The 17,251-nt window shown below is 37.6% G+C and overlaps 1 non-coding gene across 1 annotated transcript; it reads right to left on the bottom strand.

Annotated features, from left to right (window-relative positions):
- Positions 1–4,844: 4,844 nt before the first annotated feature.
- On the bottom strand, positions 4,845–4,962 carry LOC115868372. The gene has a single exon (XR_004045547.1). It is a non-coding gene; the product is annotated as a small nucleolar RNA SNORA61 (small nucleolar RNA).
- Positions 4,963–17,251: the final 12,289 nt, after the last annotated feature.

The following is a 17,251-nucleotide window of genomic DNA, read 5'->3' as shown; positions in this document are numbered from 1 at the left end:
TTGCTTCTGAGGTAGATGGCCGCTTGTTTACCTTCAAGCCTTTAAGACCCCAGACACTATATCATTTGATAGCCGGGCACCATTAGCTTTCTCCACCACATTTGCTTGTCCTATGATAATTTTGTTGGGAAGCCTTATTTTATGAACCCTACAACATTGATCTTATACCTTCAGACTTATTTGAGTTTCCAAAACTCAAAGAACATTAAAAGTAGCACCAGGTGAGACCGTTGGGGATGCAAAAAACTGCCTTTTGGATGTGATGCAAATCTCAGAGTTCAGAATTATTTGGAGTATGGTTAGAGACATAAAAATTCAGATTTCAGAAGTATACAGACCTAAATGGAGGAACAGTTATCCTAAATAATAGTCTTCATTGCAAGACTTCCCTGGGGTCTCTTAGTCTTCCATGTCTGACTGTGTTTGGGATTCAGTTTGACATAATCTTTATTAAAGATAATATGTAAAACTATTTGTTCATTAGCTTTCCTACACCGGTCTCCTCTGTGAATAAGCTGTCCGTTGTTGCTGTCAGAGAAGGAACATCAGCATTATCATCATCCTTACCAGATGTCTATCTGGATCCTATATGTACACCAATAAGTTCAGCTTGATTTCTTGCCTCATCATCTTAATATTCCCTTGGAAAATATGTCAATAAAGTCATAAGTCAAAATCCAAGACTGTTTTTCTGAAAAAAACTACTGAATTGACAAATAAAAATGGCTTCTCTTCCTTGCTCCCAACACATGAACCCATTTTGGCTCCTACTTGTATTTAGCATATTTGAAATCCATTTATTTAGCAGGATATTATAGTGGCATTGCCCATATTGGTTCTACCACGGAACTATCCTGAGAGAAACAATAACAAGAACATGATAAAAATGACATCTCTCATCACCTTACATACCTTTCTGTCCCTTCATACAAGATCTGTCTGAGCTGCATGTACTAGTCCCAAACCCAAACTATGCACCTTTGTTTTATTTTTTTTAAACTGGATATACCATCCCCATTAAAAACAGCATTTTATTTTTTGCCTCCCACTTTATCATGTAGGACAAAAGTTATCTTCCTTCTCCTCCCCAAATATCAAATGAAAGAATCTATAGCCATCTACTCTCTGTAAACACAACACATTGACTTAGTCCCATGCACATTGCTCTATGAACATTGAGATCAAAGAACCTTTAGAGACAGACTAAATGGGAAAGCAGATGCTCTGAATATGTGACAGCAAGTGAGTGGTTCTAATGAAAACGTCTATAAAAAAGCAGCATATGAAAATTCTCCAGGAAGGATATGGACCCTCTCAGTGCTTGATTATGTACCCTTGTTGCTAGGTAGGTTTAGAAAGGGATTGCTTGATAACAAAGGGTGATAAAATGTTTTGTTGTTTATAAAAATCAAAGCTGGATATTATTTCTTAGTGGGCACTATTTGCTTTTCCCTCTTATTTCTCAATTGAGAACCGGCATCTCAGGATGATTCGTGGTTTATATTTTTATGCCGCTTGCTTGCAGAGTTGATAAGAAGGTCTTCCGTGCATTCATTGGTTCCTGCACAAGCATCTAAACCTTCAATAACAGAGCCTCTTGCCATATGTCTCAGTACCGTTATTAGACTGTGGAGTATTTCAGGCAAGGACTTGTGCTTCGATCAGCTCTGTACATAAAAATTGTAAGTAGGACAGATATTAGTACCTTCCACCTAAAAGACTTCAAAATAACCATTAAATGAATGAATAAAGTGTTTTTTGAACTCATTCTTCATGAATTTATATTTATCCTTGGACCATAATATTTTAGTGTCTCTGGAAGGTCTCTATTTTCTAAAGAAAGTATCAGTGGTAGAGAGATATATAGTCACTGAGTCTACCAAAACTCATAGTTAAAAAAAGAAAAGTTTACCAGACACGTTCAGTTTGACATAGTAGGTGGACTAGTAGTATAGTCACTGGGCTCAGTAGTTAACTTGGTAGAATAATAGAACTGAACCTAGATCTACTATGTCCTCTCAGCTAATTGATGAGATAGATTGAGGTAAGTGTTAACCTTAAATATTGACAGCACTTACTAAGCATCTTTAAATTACAAAAAAACACATTTATTTCCCCCAAACCCTGTACAATAAAAAATAATTCTATGATCTAATAGATGCCAGAATGGAGGTACAGAAATTTTAGTCATGTGATCATAAGCTCACAGCAAATGAATGCCAGATCAACATTTTTTGTTTGTTCATTTTTAATGACTCACATTTTCTAGAATTTTTCAGGAATAGATTAATGATGTCTAAGATTTAAAACATATGCACATTTTCTACTTATGTCCTATCACAGTACTTTAAAAGGAAATACTTTCCTTTTGATCCCAGAGCTTTTAATTCAAAATACTTATGTTTGTCAAAGTTTGGGGATCTATAATAAAGATATGACTTGGCATGAAATATTTAATAGGTTAAAAACATTTGGTAAGACGTGTCTTTAGGATGGCATCTGGAATGGGATCATACAGATTATCCTGGATTCTCATCCATTTGGGAATGGCAACCACACTCTTAATGGCAGCATATTTATTGTATACATTTTTCCCTTAAGTTTATTTCTGAACACCTACTTATTACATAGTAAGCACAGTGTAGGTTTCTAAGAATAACGAAATTAATGTTTTATTCATTCACCTTCCTTAAAGATTTTTAAATGATTTCTTTTCTTTCTAGACTCTGTTCCTGCTATGGTTTGGATCTTTAGTGACTATTTCCTGCCTAAAACCTTCCCAATTTGTCTCAGAGCCTTCTAACTGGTCTCTCTACCTCCATTTTTATCTTTTCCAGCTCAATAGTTTTCTTCAGTCAAGACTGATTAGTAGCTGCTTGTTGCTCTTTTGATTTTCCCTCTACTGCACCCTGGCCTACAAGTTCTTTCATAAGTATCTTCAAGAAGACCTCGCTTAGTTGTCCTTTAGATTAGTCATGTAACTCTCTTATGACATGTATACTTACTGTTCACATGTACTATATTGTTTATTATATATGTGGAAATGTCCAGTTGTTAGTTTCCCAAATTCCTTCAGCATTTTAAAAAATCATTTTATTGGGGCCTCTTACAACTCATCACGATCCATCATCAATTGAATCAGGCATGTTTGTACACATGTTGCCTTCATTCTTTTCTAGACATTTACTTTCTATTGAGCCCTTGGTATCAGCTCTTTTTTTCCCTCCCTCCCCCTGCCACCCTCATAACCTCGATAGATTGTACTTTGTTATTATTTTCATCTCTCACACCAACCACTGTCTTCCTTCCCCCATGTTTTCTGTTGTTCTTCTCTCTGGAGAAGGGGGGATGGTTGTGTGTTGATCATTGTGATTGGTTCCCCTTTCCTCCCTCTCTCTCCCCTTCTACCCTTTACCCTTTTGATATTGCTAGTCTCACTCCTGTTCCTGGATTCTGTGTGTTGTCATTTGACTATATCTATCTTATCACAGAATTGTGAATATTAAGAGTATTTTTACCTTTAGATTTTACTATTTTGAAGTGGCCAATAAGTTTTCCTATTACAATGACAATTTGTGACTAATTACTAAGCAATACCATTAATCATATACACAAGTAAAATTTCACAGAAAAGAACATAAAAATAATTAACAGCAGTACCTCAACAGGGAATTCACATACATTCAGGATGGCTTTCAAAGAGGATGTGGTATAAACAATATAATTGCTGATGTCAGCTGAACTTCAGAAATGTCGGACCAACTAATCAAGAAGCTGCAATATTTGAAGAGGATTTGAGGAAAGATCACTAACTTGTAATTGGCAGATGATACAGCTTTGCTTTGTGAATGGAAACATGATTTCAAATGTTCAGTAAAGAAGATCAAAGAGTACAGCCTTCAGGATGGATTACATTGTAACAAAGAAAACAAAAATCCTCAAAACTGGATAATTGGAGAAAAACTGAAGTTGTTCAAATTTTCATGTTACTGGGAGCTACAATCATTACCCACAAGAGACCCATCAAGAAATCAAGGATGCATTACATTCTATGGATTGACTGTAAACATGTTGAAAATCAATGGTGTCCCCTTTAGGTCTGCAAGTGTACCTGACTCAGGTCATGGTTTTTCCCGATGCCTCCGATGCATTAGAAAGGTAGGTGATCACTAAGGAAGACTACAGAATAACTGATGCCCCTTCAGGAGGTGATTAGGGGGAAAAATCAGTTGATGAATATGCTATAAGACCTAGCAAATCTGTCTAGGATGAAGTTCTGTCAGCTTGCTCCTTAGAAGAGAAGATAGGAAGATTTCAACTTTAATACTTTGGGCATGTTGTCAGGAGAGGCCAGTCCATGGAGAAGGACCTCATGCCCAATAAAAGCGAAAAAGAGGAAGACCCTTCATGACATGGATTAACATAGTGGCTTCCAGATAGGCTCAAGTCTCCAGCATAGCAACAACTCTGCTGATGGCGCAGGTCTGATCAGTGTTTGGTGCTGTTGCATAGAAGGTTACTACGAATCACAACCAACTCAGTGGCAACAATTTTAATCACAAGAACAAGAACAGAAGGTCAACTGACTTTCAGAAGACAGTATTCTGTGTGTGTGATGGTTTCAATGGCCGTCTTGTAGTTGGCCCCATTATCTTCACCAGGATGCTCTTAACGTCAGCATAAACATCTAGATGATACAAGTATGCAGGCGTCTTAGGAACTAACTTCAACCCCCTTTTCCTGGGCATTTTTGTTTGTTTGTTTTTCTTTCCTGCCTTGATACTGCACTGTACCTACTCCTCACTTTATCTTTCTCAGTTATTGTTGTGCTTTTTTCTCTTTTACCCTTTTTGAAACTAGCCCGAGCTCCGAGAGCATGCAAGGCAGCTTCAATGTTTCCTCTCCTCCTTTTACGACCACCCAGACCAGCGTTGTGACCCGATGGGAAAGGGAACTGAGCGTTATTTTATTGTTTTCAAACATTTTTATAGTCCTGGAGAGGTTTACTTGACTATTTGATCATTGTGATAGAATTTTCCAAATATTCACCATCAGAATGATAGAATTGACATTTAAAGGTATTATTAAAGAAATAGGACATTGCTCAAAGGCCATACTTTGGATTTGAAGTTTAAAGGTTTTCATAATGTTTAGTAAAGGTAACATAAATGTCACCTCTCTCCAGAACTAGCACACCCATAGACAATGACAATTGGATTTATTCTGCGCTTAGATTTCTTTAGCTTTACCATGCAGCATTTGTCAAAAAAGATTATAATTCTCTGGAAGTTATTTTGTTCAGCACACTTGCTTCTAAAGCTAACATTGTCTAACACATGGTATCCTTAAAAATACTCTCTACCTTGAAATGTGAAGATCCATAGTGGGGCGGTGATAACATGTTGCCCTGCTAACAGCATAGTTGATGGCTCAAACCCACCCGATATTCTGAAGGAGAAAAATATGGCTGTTTTCAGAAAGATGTGCAGTTTCAGAAACCCTGTAAAAGAGTTCTACTTTGCGCTCTAGGATTAGTGTCTTTTGGAATTGGCTCAAGGACAGTTGACAGTGGAGCACCTAGAATCATGTTGCCAAATCCTTCTGCTTCTTCCCTAATGATGGTAGGAATACACTAGACAGATAGATCATTGTTCCTCATCCACTAGATAGTTTCTCATTCCCCGATAGACAAGCATCAACATCCTGGTTGTGAGTTGTGGTTTACACTGGAGGAGAAGATTTGTGGAAGAAATTGGCTTATTAGTCTACATGTGAATACTAGCAGACATAGTCTCTTGATTCAAGGACTATTTATGTGAAGATGAATTCAGAAACGACATTTATTAAATGATTCCATTGGCTTGTCTTTTACCTTACTTCAAATACTATTGTGTGTATTATGGGCCAAGAGAGATCTATGCAGAGATGTTTAAGTACAAAGCAGGAAACCACTAAAAAGAGCAGTCATAATAACTCCGTCAGAGATTTCTTCCTCCCACAAGGACATTCATTAATTTTAATGACCATATTTGGACAGGATGGAAGAGTCTTACAAGTTCAAGTTGTAAGAAGGATGTCAATTTTAAGGGTGACTCGTACACTTCCATCGAGTCCTCTCTGATTTCTATGGGAAGCCCCCAGGGACGGTTCTACGCTGCCCTGCAGCATAGCCATGAGATGGGCGTGACACATTCATACGATCAGAAAGAAATGGAATATGTAAAGGCTTTGGCAATCTATCAGCTTCCCAAAAGCAACTCTACCAACATACTCATTAAATGGGTTTTGATGAGATTTGTGATGAGGTATTAAAGAGAAGCTAAACAAACAATTGTTGTAGATATATACCGCAGCATCGCATGCCTTGTCGTACACCAATATTGTATGCAAATTAGATATATGCATACTTAAATGTATAAAAAGTTCAACTTTCAGAGAAGCTACAAAAAGATTTTATATTTTTAAACCAAGCAGAGTTCTACTAGGATGATAATATCTGGTGGAATTTTAAAAAATCAAATCCATTGATTCTGCTTTTATTACCAGTGGAAATTAAGACCTTTAGTATAAATGAAGTCATATTTACCTTTTTAAAATTCCACAGCAGTGTGGAATTTAATATACTCCTTTGGTTTCTGGAGAAAGCTGCTTGCTACAGAAGCTAACGGAAGAAAAAATAAATATTACTATTGTTGGTTCAGTATTGCACACAGAGATATCTTTCCATATCACTGTCAGAATTTTTCAGAAGATTTCTAAATAGATTACAGGTGATCTCCTGTGGAAAATATTCTTACTTCATTTAAAAAGTCAAAGTTACTTTCTTTTTATAACTGGATAAACCTGAGAATGACAACAAGCCTCAGCCAGACAGAGATAACAAATGGCTACAATTATGTGAGCTGGAGACAGAATTTGCCACAACTATCATGGTCAGATATTGACCACCAGAGGTTGGGACCACTTTGAAATAAAATATAGCAACTCTCTATATTGCAGGAATAAAATATTTTTTCTCCTATCATGCCTCTACTTTTTAATGCGTTTGCTTATATCATCTAACCGCCCAAACAGCTCTGAAATCACATCGCATACGGTCCGCAGCTAGGATCTTTGGTCTTCACTCGGACAGCCTGGCTTTACTTCCCACACGGGAAAGTGCGGCATTTTGTTGCTGGATGTGACACAGATTTTGTGTCGAAATACCAGCTCAAAGACTGGCAAATTGAAACTCTCCAGAGGTGCCCTCAGGCGGAGCAATCTACTTCAGAAAGTTTACTTCTTGAAAATGCTATGGGACAATTCAGCTCTGCATACACGAGGTTTCCCTGAGATGGAACCCACTCCATGGCAACTGACGGCAGCCACCAAAACCTGTATGCGACGATAATATCCCCTGATTACCATACAAAGAGTGACAATAGATTCATCATGTTTCTTTCAAACAAAAAGTCAACCTCGAACCAGGACACTAAACGTGGGTGATGGTGTTGGCGCTGGTGGTAGAGAAATGGCAATCTACTTCGACCTAGAATCTGCCTACATTGCCATCCCGATTCCACATCTTTGGAACCCATGTGACAAACCCTTGACCTTGTATGTCATTTAAAAGCATTACATGACCTCTACACGTGTGTTTGAGGATGCCTCAAGCATAGACTTTGTGCATGCCGTACTGGCCACCTTCAAGCCTCTGCCATGCACATTCAAACCTAATAAAAAAGGAAAAGGTTTAAAACTGTATTTCTAATGCCCTGGGATACAAACCTCTCTAATCAACAAATCTGGTATCTCAGGATAGCAGGCATCCTTGTGAGGTTTTACAGTATATTGCTCCCCACTGAGCAGATAATGCTGAAAGAATATGAGAAACTGGTTCTATTGTTCTCTCTGTGACTGTGTGCATTTTCATAGAATTTTACATCTGTCCCTTCTAGTGTATATTACCATGAGAGACAAAATGCATGCTCTGGCTGGGGCAGAGAAACTGAAAAATAGAGACACATATGAGTTTTTGTTTGTTTGTTTGTTTGTTTGTTTGTTTTTATTTATTTATTTGACACATATGAGTTTATAAATTTCTAAATAGGATTGTAATTTTGTCGGGTTAGTATTTCAGCTAAATGAGGTTTACTAAATGTGAATGTGAAAAAGGAACATTTACCTTACAAAAATAAAATGAATTTCCTTGTGCTTAGATGTTCCGAGAGGGACATTGCATTGGCTATCATCAAGGCCACCCACAGGTTCAGGGGTGGGCCAGGGATCCCTGCAGGCAGGCAGAGTTGTGCTCATTGGCTCGCATTACAGCAAAAATATATACAGTCAAATAAGCAAAGGGAAAAGACACACATGATGAAATCTAGGTGAAAATCAGCTAAAGCTCCTTTGCCCAGGAGACACAGACTAAGAGAGAGACAGAGTCGAACTACCTCACAACGTTCATAAGTTTTAACTTTTATGGAAACAGACTGCCAGGGTACTGGTGAATTCTAACCTTTGAACATTGTGTCCAAAGTCCTCATTTTGTTTTTAAGAATGATATTTCATATGCATACTATAGAGATGAACTCGTTGGGGTATGCTGAGAAACAGTGTATTATTTTCTTGCCTCTATCAAGTGTCATTCCAGCAATTGACATCTGTTCCACCAAAGAAAACATCTTTATGAAGCTTGTTCCTAAGCCCCATTTACTACTCAATATATAATATTTTATTAATTAATTAGTGACCCTATGCCACATAATAGTACAGTTATGTGAAAAAGCACCCTGGGGTCCTATTATTGGACAATGTATGTAAAAATATGTAAATAAAGCAAATCTATTAAGAATAAAAACATAGATTTATTTAATATTAGTATCTTCCCCAGACTAGAATGCATTTCATTGCCAAACCACTCACAAGGGCGTAAATGAAAGAATAGCAGGACCACTTTCAGAAATGCCTCCGAGTCGTAGACCAAACATACCCCTTCTGACCAAGGAGTTCTTTACCATGCACTGATTATGACCCTAAGTGCACACTTTCCTACCCCCATATCTACAACTGACAGTGCAGACTCATCACGGGCATGGCAGGAAATTAATAAAAAAATATTTCAAACTCTTTGCCAATATGAAATACTAAAAACCTGTGCTAATGAAGATAGTCTTAAGGCTCTATTTCTCCTCCTGATTCCCTCAAGGTATCTGAATCTTGCAAAAATCCACTGAAAAAAATCATCTTCATAAGATGCCATTCTCCGTTTGAGTGTGGACAATCAGATTCCATGTCTAGCTACAACCCTGTTACTGGTACACAGCCTGGAGTCAGTTCCGAATCATACAACAAAACGCAACAGGTTCCAGTCCTGTGCCATCCTCATAATGGTTGTAACGTTGAGTCCATTGTTACAGGTATTGGGTCGATCCGGTTGCTTGATTGTCGGCTTTTTCACGGATCATCTACTTTACCACCACAATATTCTTTGCCAGGTGCTGGGCTCTCCTGATAACACGGTCAACGGCTATGAGACAAGGTCTCACCATCCTCGCTTCTAAGGAATATTCTGGTTGGGCTTCTTTCAAGTTACATTTCCCCCCCTTTGGAAGCCTATTGTACTTGCCATAGTCTTCACCAACACCGACACCAGCATCTGAATGTATCAATTCTTCTTAAGTCTTCCTGATTCATTATCCAGCTGTCCCAGGCATGTGGGGCACTTGAAAATACCATGATTTAGGTCAGACATACCATAGTCCTAAAACAGACATCTGGTTCTGCGATATTTAGAAGAGGTCTTGTGCAGCCAAGTTGCTCAATGCAGCACATCATTTGCTTTCTGGATTTTTATTTCCATGATCATTGACTTTGGATCCAAGTGAAAATGAAATACTTGACTTCAATATTTTCTTTAACATATCATGATACTGTCTCCTTGTTCTGCTGCAGAATTTGGTTTTCTTTACATTAAGATGTAATCCATAATGAAGGTGGCAGTCCTTGATCTTTATAAGAAAGTAATTCAACTTCTTGATTTCAGCAAGCAAGATTATGTCCTCTGCATAACATGATCTATTAGTAAACATTCCTACAATCCTAATGCCTTATCCTTCTTCATACAGCCCAGCTTTTCTGGTACCTCAGCAGACATATTGGATAGATATGATGAAAGGATACAAATATGATACACATATTCCCTGAGTTTAAACCCATAAAGTATTCCTTATTCTGAGCTATTCTAGTTAGCATTGAACAGAGAAAGGCCTATCTCTCAGATATCTATTCTCTTTATCAAATGTTCCAAACATTACAAAGTATTTCAATAAGTATGATAATGAGATCATTTTAACCTTAGTTACATGAGTAGAAGATGCATTAGAGTCTTATGCATTCTTGTTTACATCTAAGGAAAAACAAACTCAACAGAATTAAGGAAATAGATGAGTAAAATGACTGACTTGGCTACCATACATAGAAATTATCCCATGCACCTATAGCTAAATGGTTTTCCTGGGTGTCTTTGTAAAGGAGAAGAGAAATCATTGCTCATCAAAATTACAGACGTATATTGGATCCTCCATTCCTCCTGGTTATGCCTAAAACTCTTTGAAGCAAGATAAGATTTTGTGTGTTTACACTTGATGTGTTATCAAACAAACACAAGCTATTATTCCTTTCCAACCCATTTGGATTGACTGGAATAACAATGTCTTGACTCAGGTCAGAGCACTGATAATGTTTCCTTTTGGGTGTGTCCTGTTGCTAAGAGAAGTGGACCCTGGGAAAGTGTGCTTGCTTTTTGCTTGGTTTCCATCTAATTCACGGAGCTCGTGTTCGTCAGAGTTGAGCCAGTGACCTGCCATATTGCCTGCCCATGTGGGGTGCCCTTCTCACGCACCATCAAACATCTGACCGTTGAGTTAATTCATCTCTGCAGCCATTATCACCTACCGGGGATCTTCCTTTACATTTGGGTTCATAAGCCACACACTTACTGTAGTCAGGAGAAGCCTCCAGTCTAGCATTTGGCCCCATGGACTTGTAACCTAGGTGGACTTGTACATGACTTCTACAACTGTGTGTGTCTTTTTCTTGATATAAATGTATTTTTATACATACAGATATAAGCTTCACTTGCTAGGCGTTTACAGAGAATCCAGTCTAATACACTTGGTAAAGTGTAGGGTCAATAAAAAAAGAGCAAGGACAGTGATAGGATAGATTGGTGCATTTGACTATAACAATGGGCTCAAACATACCTCACATTAGGGAGATTTTTGTTCATCCACACATTGAGTCACTATGAATCAAAACCTAGCAGCTTTGCAACTGATAACAATAACATGGCTACTTAGAAGTTAGACTCCATGACCCTGAGCAGCCCTTGAAAAGAAGAATTTGAGAGTTTTCATGGTATTGCAGGATCTTACGTTGGAAGTGAAGTCAAATGTTATCTGTATTTTTTTCAGGCAGTGCATGCCATATGGGGCCCTCTCATTCACATCGTGTGGTTCTGGTTTTGACAACATCATCTCCATCTCACTATCAACTATGCAGATCTATTATGGCTGTACATGCCCATCCTTCTCAGTAAGTATTGCATTCTTTAATTCTCTCTTTAAAATAAAGGAATGAGTAAATAAATCTCTTCCTTGGAACCAGACTCTGGTTCAGACGATGAGTCAAATATCTCAGTGCATCTTGTCTCTCAAATTAATGCAAAGAAGTTTATCAGTGCTTTCCCTCCTTCCTCCCTCGCCCTTAGTTCATCAAATTTTCCACAAGCAAACAGAACGTAGATCAGATTAATTGGAATGTGCCTCATACTAGAAAATAGGTGTAACATTTTATTGTGAATGGGAGGAAGGTTTACAGAGTGAATCAGTTTTTCATTTAATAATGTATACACATTTTGTTTCATGTAATTTATTGCAATCACCACAATGCAAGTTCACCTATTCCGTTTCCTGACTGTGTTTGTCATTTTCATTCCTACATCTAATCTTTCTGTAAATTTTCCTCATGGAAATACTGCCCTTTTGATATTAAAATGATTGATTATTCTAATGAGTGCATACCTTTATGATGCTACTTTTTTATTATAAACCGATGTGTTATTTAGCAGCATATTGAACCTTATAGGGGAGTTCAATTCCATACATATAGGATTGATTTAGGGTCAAAAACTTGGGGGTTTTATCAATCTCTGTTTAAACAAGAGGATTATTTTTCCCCTCTAATTTTCAGTTTTGTTCTACATTTATCTCCCACTCTACCCAAAATCTTCTAATGTGATCCCATTCGGATGAGTCAGTCGTGGCAGCTGGACACCGTCTAGTTCTTCTGGTTTCAAGCTTGTACAGGCTGATCTGTGTATGGCCCAGCAGTTCATTGGAATCATTGTTTACGTGTGTTTTCAAACGTCATCCCTATTATTTTCCCTGGTCAGGGAGAAAACATTGGTTGTGGGCAGATGGCCATTCACAAATTGTTAAGACCTCAGTTGATGGTTTTCAAGGTAGCATGTAGAACACTGTGTTTGTGTACCATGCTGGCAATTGACTTTGGTGCCCTTGTGTCCCCTGACCCAGAAATTCTTTCCCTCGAGGTGTTTGGTTGCAACTAAGAAATGTTCACAATTTTGTACTGTGTATGTGCTGCAATATTCATAGACATACTTGCATCACAGGTAGAAACGCATGTAGAAATACCCTTTGTAAAACTGTCTTCATGCATCTAAAGGCATCCATTCATAGTTCAGCATTTTTGCACAATGCACAATTCTGAGCCATTTTTACCTCTGTTGCCTTCTATTTTTGTTAACTACTCAGTGTTTTCCCCCAAATCCATTATTTTCCCTGACACTCTTCCCTTCTATTGTATACTACCTTCCCCTTTATCTGAATTAATACGTGTCCACCCTTGTTAGTGATTGACTGCATTTGATCTTCCCTCCCTTAGTAGCAATGAAATGATATATCATTTTGCGTGAAAATTCCTTCTTGAATTTTCATCGTAGTCATCTCATAAATATCTGTGCTCTGGGATTTATCTGTTTTAGTCATAATTATTTGTTCCAAGTTCATTCATGTTATAAGGTGTTTCATAGCTTAGTCCTTATTCTTTAACACTGAGTATGCATTCAACTGGGAATCCTCAAAACTGAAATGGAAATCAAAAAATTTGATATCTTAGGCATCAGTGAGTAGAAATAAACCAATATACTGCTACAACTATCTTTGAATTATTTTCAACAAAATTTGCTGACATATGACATTTGTGATATTATTTTATAATTTCCATATTTCATTGGATCATTTTTTCCCAATGGGCATTATAGAAATCTATTTTATTCCATTAGCCACGTAGCTAACTTCCAAACTTCTTGTCATACACTAGTGATCCTTTCCAGTTCTGTCTCAGTGTGTTGAAACATTTGAACTGGTGCTCTATCCATTCCTGGAACCTTGGTTTTGGATGCAAGTATAGGTAGGATGTCTTCCTTCAGTATTGTGTTGGTCTGGGTATTTTAGAGAAACAAATCCACAGAAACTCAAATGCGTAAGAGAGAGTTTTATATAAAGGGTACGTGCACATCAAGAAAACATCCCAACCCAGTGCTACCCAAGCCCACAAGTCCAACATTAGCTCATATGTCTGTCACCAATCCATAAAGTCCTCCTCCATCTCACTAAACACACTGTGATGCCGACTGTAGGAGGAAAGCTGAGTCAGTGAATGTGTAAGCATCTCAGCCCTGGCAGGGGTCTCCACACAGCTGTTCCAGCACCCAGGACTCTAAAAGGTAGGTCCATGTGGCCTTTCTTCATGGATGTCTTGCAGGAAATGAGCCTTGACAGCTGAAGCAGGGAACTGGCTAAGGCAGCTGCACCCTGGTGCGACCATCACAAAGCAAGAGACCAGAGAACTAGAAAGGCAGGGCTCACAGAGCCTCCACCCTTCAATTAACCCCACATGTGTTTATCGGCCAGGTTGGCACAATAAACTTTTTAACTAACTCAAATATCATCAATTCTTGATCATATGCTACATCTTGAGATGGTAGAATGTCTATAAATTCCTTATTGTTGAGTGACTGTATATTCCTTACATCTGATTTTGGTGCATTGTACATGGTTTAATATTTCATTTTCTTTTGATTTCTTTTGTATGATGCAATATTTTACCAATATAATCCTTCAGTAGTGCAACCCAAGGCTTGGATATTTGCTTCAGTCATTTCAACTTGAGATATGTTGAGCTTGTGTTTCTTTCAGATGTCTGAGTACTAATTCTTTGCACATTTCATTACAATTTGTCTTCTTGAGCTGACCTTCAAAAGTTTCTGCTAACCTCTTTTAGATAATTATTTCTTTCATTTGCTTTAGCTACTCCTAGCCTTGTTTTGCCTAATGATATTTATCTTCTGCATAGACTTTTCCACAGATGTAGCCAATTTAATATCCTCTTGTCATTTGGTGAGAGTCACATGAATAGTCACCATTGATGTTAATGAAAATGGGAATTTTCAATGAAGAAATTAATTCATTTGCAAAATTCTATCATGTGACTTCCAGCTGCATTTCCATAACCAAGAACATGTTTTCCCATGACTGATTCTTCCTCTCTGTTTCCAATCTCTGTTTTGCACTCCAATCTCCCATAATTATCAATGAATCCTTAATACAAGTTTTATTGATGGCAGTACGAAAAAGTTGGTAGAATTCTTCAATTTCTTCATCACTAGATTTAGTGGTGGATACATAAATTTGATTAATAGTGTAGTAAGTAGACTTCTTTGCAGGCATATAAATATTACCCTACTACAAACAGCATTGTACTGCAAGATAAATCTTGTAATATTCTTTTTAACAAGGGATAAGATACCATTCCTCTTTACTTTTCCATCCACAGGACAGGAAACCATATGATTACACAACTCAAAATGGCCATGATCAGTTCACTTCAGCTCATGAATGCCTGGAATATTAATCTTCATACATTCCATTTCAATTTAGATGACTTTCCTGTATTCACATTTTGTATATTCAACATTCTAATTATTAATGCATATCTGCAGCTATTTCTTCTCATTTTCAGTAAATGAAGGTCTTCAATCTTTTACTCTACCCACATCACCAAGATCTACTCTATTTTAAGCAGACAGCTCTTCCTTAGTTGTATTTTGAGTGATTTACAACCTGAGGGAATAATCTTCCAGCAATATATCTGAAAATACTATCTTGTTATTCATAAGATTTCCAGTGGCTAATTCCTCAGGCCAATCTATTCCTTCTTCTGAGTTTTGTCTTAGTCTGGAAGCTCTGGGGAAACTCATCCACATTGGGTGGCCCATAGGAATTTTAAATACTGATGTAATAGCTTCCAACATCACAGTAACATTCAAGTCACTGCAGTATGACAGACAGAAGAATGCTGGACAAGTAAACAAAGAAACAACAACAACAAAATTAAATATACCAATCAATGCATTGAGTACAACTGCCCCATTTGGGCTTCCAAGGCTTCATTTGAATATGCCATCTTTCTCCTGTGGAGTGAATATTGGGTTTCAACCACCCATAGCCCACTATGTGCCCAACAGTGTGCCTTGTCCAGGTTAATATGTATTTAAAAATATCATCCACCAAACTGATCTTTACTAGGGGTATACTCCTTCCTAAAATACACCTGGTCTGTCTATCCTTGTATCTCCTCATAGATCAACATTTTTGCAGGATTACATTATATTTGCTCTGTTGCATTTAACTCTTCCATCATTATCCCCCAACCTCCCTCTTATTGTATATTGAATTCTGTGTAACCAAATCAACATTCGTCCACCCTTTAGCCAGTGATTTCCCCTGTCTTCCATCACCTCCCAAACCAGGTCACCAGCATAGATTACTTATTTTCATGTGAAAAACTGATCTTGATTTTTATAAGTAGAATCATGCAGTATTTGTCCTTTTGTGATTAAATAATTTAACTCATTGCATTGTTCTCCAGGTCCATCCACATCATGGGTCTATTCTAGTCTTTTTCAGGCCCTGTAAATTTAGGGAGATAGTAATTTTCTGGATATTTGTCCATTTCTTCTATCTTTTAAAATATCTTGGAGTATTGACCTTCATAGTATTCTGTTCTAATGCTTCATATTTCTGTTGCTTTTGTTGATACACATTTACAATGAAATACTAGGAGACAGACATTAAAGAATGAAGAATCTGTGAAACACTAATCTAGATGGACATGGAGGAAATTATGAGAGGACTATTATGATTATGTCTATGAATATATGTAGGGAAATTTGGCTAAAGACACCTGTTTATGTGTGTTTTTCTTTACTACAAATATATCAAATACATTCATGAATATGGTGGGGCATATGGGGGACAAAATTATAAAACTTTTAAAATATAACCAAACTCTTGGAATGAATCAGTCACTGTACCTGGAGCATGAGAATCATAGTTTTGAGGGACACCAAAGTCGATTGGCATAACAGAATTCACAAAAACAATGTTCTACAATGCACTGTGGCAAATTGACACTAGAATCTTAGAAACTAGTGAGGAGTCATGGGAACTTCAACTACTGGTCTCTTCCCATTTGAGGTGAACATTATAAAAATCAAAAGACATAGAGCAACAGTTAGCTCAGTGGACTAATGTACTACATAAAGAGTTGTTTCCAGAACCCTAGAACAAAAGAACTAGATAGTACCAAGCTACCACTACCAGTTGCTCTAAAAAGGCTCACATTAGATGGTCTTGGTTAGGTGGGAGAGAACTGTGAAACAAAACTCAAAATCAGAAAAGAGACCCAGCTACTGGGTCAGCTAGAGACTGGTGGAACCAATAAGACTTGGTTACACATTGCAGGGCTGGAACCAAACTCATCCCTGTGTTAGAATAGTCAAAGGGGAAGCATTCATCCAAGGACCAAGTTCAGTGGGCTACGGAAAAAGGAAGGAAGGGAACAAGAAACACACGAAGGAAATGAGATAAGTGCAGGTACATTGAGAGGGTTGCCCTGAATGAGCTGAAACAGATGTCAAGGATCTGTTGAAAGCACAACTCTTGATCTGCTCTGTAGTCTTCACTTATTTCAAAGAGGTATAAAAACTGGAATATACATATGTAAATATATTTATATAAGGGTGTGGGGAAACAGATCTATGTGCATATATTTATAGGTTTAGTATTAAGGCAGCAGATGGACATTGGGCCTCCACTCAAGCACTTACTCAATGCAAGAATATGTT

The sequence above is a fragment of the Echinops telfairi genome, unplaced genomic scaffold (assembly GCF_000313985.2).
Source record: "Echinops telfairi isolate 266 unplaced genomic scaffold, ASM31398v2 ScPeMD7_9;HRSCAF=40, whole genome shotgun sequence".
Taxonomy (NCBI): Eukaryota; Metazoa; Chordata; class Mammalia; order Afrosoricida; family Tenrecidae; genus Echinops; species Echinops telfairi.
The sequence above is the reverse complement of the archived record's forward strand: the minus strand, read 5'-3'. Positions and strand labels throughout refer to the sequence as shown.